The 5,200-nt window shown below is 41.9% G+C and overlaps 1 pseudogene; it reads left to right on the forward strand.

The window, feature by feature from the left end:
• Positions 1 to 356: 356 nt before the first annotated feature.
• LOC140200928 (eukaryotic translation initiation factor 4E transporter-like) lies at positions 357 to 4,841 on the forward strand (annotated as a pseudogene).
• The last annotated feature ends 359 nt before the right edge of the window (positions 4,842 to 5,200 follow it).

Genomic DNA, 5,200 nt, shown 5'->3' on the forward strand with positions numbered 1-5,200 from the left:
GTAAGTGACTTACAAGTAAAATTAACAATGGCATATGGTTCCTCACTCTCCTGTTTCTTGTGGCCTCCCGACCTCCCATACCACAAGCATAATAACCGGCGATGAGGTGCCAAGTCCGCATATGATATTTATTATTTTGTTCCCTTCTGCAAGGAAAGACTGAATGAATGAAAAATGGGTGAATGAAAAGAAGACATCACACACCATGAGAAGTGTGGTGAGTGAAGGGCTGCAGGAGGCATGGTGAGTAAAGAATCCAATGGGACAGAACGGGGTGGGTAAATAAAACAATTAAGAGAGGGAGAGAGAGATGGGTAACATTAGTTAATTTTTCTGGAATATGATTGTGTTTGAAAATGGCGACAATGTTTGGAAGGGTGGGGCCATATGATGAAATGACAGCGCAACGGATTTCACATACTGAAAGATTTGAATACATTGCGCTAGCAAATCAGATGTCAGATAATATTCATCTTCCAACTTTTCTGACTGTGGTGGGTACCAAAACGTTTAATTTATTACACAGTCTAGTGCAACCTGCTAAGCCTGGCGATAAGCCGAATGAGGATATAGTTGAAGTCTTTAACAACCACTATTCCCCTAAACCTTCGACTATTGCTGAGAGGTTTAGATTTCATAAAAAGAATCAAGAGGAAGGTGAGGCCATTTCACAACTTGTGGCTGTGCTGAAGCCGTTGTCTGAACACTGTGATTTTGGGAAGCCACTGAATGCCACATTAGGTGATAAATTCACATGCCGCCTGCATAGTGAAGCAATCAGAAACATTTGCATACGGAAGACAGATTATCATTACAGAAGGCTTTTGAGATTAGTACCTCTATGGAGATGGCAGCTAAAGTAGCAGAACTATAAAGCTATAAAGAAGCAAGTTCATAAAGTTTCTGCTGACTTTAAGAATAAGACACCTATTGACAGTCAATATTATCATTGCGGCAAAACTGGGCACGCAGCAAAAGAATGGTGATACACCCTATCCTTGTTATATGCGGGGGATACGTTCCTCGAAGTCAATGCATAATGTGAAAACGCATAATGTGTATAATTATTTAAATGGAGAAAACAGGGATGCGTTCTTGAGGGCTTCCTAAATATGTTTTATCTGTAATTTATTCACATTTTCATACCAATATGACACAAAAGCACTACCACAAGGCAACATTGTTATTATATTTCATCAATTTAAGGTAATATTCAACGTAATAAATCATAGAAAGTTAACATACTAGGGTCTACAGTACTCACCAACAGTGGCAGGTGTGTTCGCTCTGGGATATGAGTGGTTATTGTGGTGTTGGGCAGCTTTACATGGATGAGGTGGATGGTTGTGTGTCATCAGGATCATCAAGAACAGCAAGAGGGTGAAGGAAGACTCACAGAACTCTCAGTACTGCCGGCAGCAGGAGGTGACAGCAGTTCGAAGAAAGTGGTGAGGATTGTTTGCTTGGCAGCATTTTGTTTTTCAGCATGAATTTGCTTGTAGGGAAGAAGGTTTGACTGCAGGGAACGACTGAAATGCTGACTCCGTTCTAAACTTGGGTCCATGTCCATCACCATTTATGCCAAGTATTCTGCAGTTTTAAAAAATTCTGTCAGTCGCTTCAGAGTGGAAGACCTGACCTCTTTCCAGGATTCATCAACGTTGTTGATGCCATGTCTGATGTTGAACGACTTCCACCATTCCCTCACCGTTGGTAAATTCCCAGGATTTTCAAAATCATCTGTTGCTTGCAGCACCTGAGAGACAGTTCGCCGTAAAAAATATGCCTCGAATGTGGATATCACACCTTGGTCGAGTGTTTGAATCAGAGATGTTGTGTTAGGTGGCAGGAAATGCACTGTTATGTTAGGATGAATGATGTCCAAATGTCAAGGTGCATTGTCAAGCAACAAAAGAACTTTAAAGGCAAGATTCTGTTCCCGGCAGTAGCATTCAGCCTCAACAGCAAAATGATTAGCAAACCAATCTTCAAAGATTTGACCAGTGACCCATGCTTTTTTGTTAGCTGCCCAGTGGACAGGAAGCATATTCTTACTCAAACCCTTAAGAGCACGGGGGTTTAGTGAATGGGAAACTAAGAGAGGCCTCATCTTACAGTCTCCTTCGGCATTGGAACACATGAGCAAAGTCAATCTATCCTTTGCTGCCCTAAAACCCGATGCAGTTTTTTCATCCTTACTTACGTAAGTGCATTTCGGCATACGCTTCCATAAAAGCCCAGTCCCATCTACATTAAACACCTGCTGTGGTGTGATGCCTAACTCAGCTAGCATAGCCCGCAACTGCACAGAGTAGCGTCCCCGAGCTGTGTTACCTTCACCTGACACTGCCCTGTTTATAATTTCCAACTTTTTTTCCAAGTGTTAAAGCAGTTCTTCTGCCGCTGGTTGATGGCCCAGGACTTGACATCGGACGCTTAGGAGGCATAGTTAAATATTTCAAGCACAAAATCACTGCACCTTAGGTAAAAAACAAAAGTTTAAGAGTGCACGATCACACATCCTTACGTTGCCAAAACCAATGCGAGACTAGCGGGAGTGAGACTGTGAGGCGTGAGCACATGACTTGAATTGACAGGAAAGCAGTGCTCCTCACATAACTGTGAGTTTTGGACACATATAATGAGAAGTTGGTAGAAATTGGTTCCTCGCATAACTGTGAATCCACATTGTCTGAAGACGCATATAATGAGGATAAGATGTGTAAGGATTTAGACTGTCGAAGCTGTAACAAAAAAGGACAAATTGAATGCACCTGTAAAAGTGAAAAGACACCATCAACCAAAAACACTGTAATAAAGAAAAGTGACTTTTGAAAAAAACAAAAAACAACATGAACAAGGTCGCAAACATGAGGAAATCTGCAGATGCTGGAAATTCAAGCAACACACATAAAAAATGCTGGTGAACACAGCAAGCCAGGCACCATCTATAGGAAAAGGTATAGTCGACGTTTCGGGCCGAGACCCTTCGTCAAGGTGGAGCATACTGAGGATGGACTGAGTGACTTTCACTCTGTGGTTGAAGAAGCTTTGCATGTTTCATCTGTTTCAGGACACAAAGATGGCTCTCAGGTGACCCCGCAGTGGATGGGGCCACAATGAGGAAGCAGGTGGACATGGGATGCTGCAGTATCACTGGTGTCAGAGACAGTTTACAAGGAGAAATTGCAACATCTTATTGTAGAAGGGGAAGGCTGACTTTAAAGACTTACACTGGTGAAGTTGTTCCAGTGAGGAGTAGTTCATGTTACAGTGGAGATTAACAAACAGAGAAAAAAACTTCCTCTGTACATTGCTACAGGTAGTCATCCAGCATTTCTGGTTCTGAAGAAAAAGAGCTATTAAATTATGAAATAAAAATGTGTGGCAGGGAGAAAGCATATGCAGTGGTTATTTGAAGGAAAAACTGCTGGAAATCAAAGAGTACTCATATGAAAAACCGAGAGCAGCACGTCTTTTGATAAAAGCATCTGGAACCCCAAAAAGTGGTATGAATGCTTGTACTGCAGTTCTGGCAGGAGTTCACCAATGGATGGAAATAAGGCCAATGCTTTAGATTTGGAGAGAGCAGTTCTAAAGCAAAGAATTGCACCTAGTCCTCAGCACCAAAGTTTTGGTGGTGACTGTCTTGTTACTAATGCCTCCAATAGTTGACATTCTGGAGGTCCATTAGAAAATAAAGAGAATGAAAATATTTGTGGGTTGGATTGCCAGGACAGAATTGGAAGTGTGTGCAAAATTACATCAAGAGCCTTTGATTGGCATGACAGAGACTAAGACTTGCATGACAGAGATGCTAGAGAAGAAAGGGAATGAGACTACAAGAAAAAGTGTTTTTGGAGAGAAATTGGTAATGGCAAAATAGTTTCTTGGTGAGTGGAGGCAATGTAAATCCTATACTGAAGAGGAACCAGAATAGTTTTCTGCTGGCCACAAAAGACAATCAAAAACAACACAGAAATGAAAAGTTTTGATGATAAAGTGCTATTGGAGAATCCAAAATGGGCAAAGAGGTGGAAGAAGCAATCAGAACCCTTAAAGATGATGTAGAATACTATGGTGCTGCCCAAGCAAAGATACCTATTGTTTCTTCATCAGAAACTGACCAAGAAGATCCCCAGGAAGCAGCCCTGCCTGAACCCTCATTGGGGGACTTTGCTTTCAATGAGTTCTTCAACATAGAGAAAGGTGTACCTGGACTAGCATCAATGATTGAGGAAATGCTTGGTAAAGGATTAGTGTCATCCAGTTGGTTCAGTCAATGGTTTTCAAGTAACTTAAGTGGTCCAGGTAGATGCTCCAGTAGCCTGCAGTATACCCCACATGAAGAACTTGAGAGACTTGTTGGTTTGGATGGACACCGAGTTCTGCACAGCAGTTTGTTGCCTATGGGGAGGATGTCAAGGCAGAACTGACAAATGATGCTGATGAGGAAGAGTATAAAACAGAGTCTGAAGGAGTGTTCTCAGACTGGAGTGGTTTTGTCAGTAAGGGAGGTGAAAGCAGAACTGAAATGTCTGAGATGGAATCTAAGATGAAGCTTGCCACCCATTTAAGGAGAAACATCTGGAACAGACTCTAACTGCATCATCCAGTCCTAAATAATTTTTAAAAAAATACATGGATGTGACTGCTTAAAATAAGATAGTTAAGAGTATAAAGTCAAGTGGAATCTTGCCTTAGCAGTCAAAAGCCCCTGAAGTTCTATCACCCCTGTAATATGGCCTTCATCCCCAGGTATCCTAGGTGACTTGATTGGCAGCCAGAACCATCACACGCCAGTCTTTAATCAGCAAGGCCATTCATCCTGTGCTTTCTGAAATGCTTCCTGCTGACAATGTGGTACCCAAGTCAAGATCCACACATACACCACCAAGAGATAAATTGACTTTGGCATCATTCCCAGTTCATTGGTACCCTCATGGCATCAGGCAGTCTCCAGACAGATTGAATCTCTAGTTAATGAGTAACTCTCAGCACACGGGGCAGAATAATCTGCAGGGTTGTGTCAGCGAAGAGTGGCAATCTACCCTCTTTCTGTCGTTTAGTAAAAAGATATGATTTTTTTGTTGTTGGTTGAATTTGATGATTACTCCATTGACTGTTAATAGCTCAGCCGCTGGTCTGTGTATGGGAAGAGTGAGAAACTTTTAAAATATGAGGGGAGAGGTATGTTAGG

Source organism: Mobula birostris, chromosome 7, assembly GCF_030028105.1.
Source record: "Mobula birostris isolate sMobBir1 chromosome 7, sMobBir1.hap1, whole genome shotgun sequence".
NCBI classification, from domain to species: Eukaryota; Metazoa; Chordata; class Chondrichthyes; order Myliobatiformes; family Myliobatidae; genus Mobula; species Mobula birostris.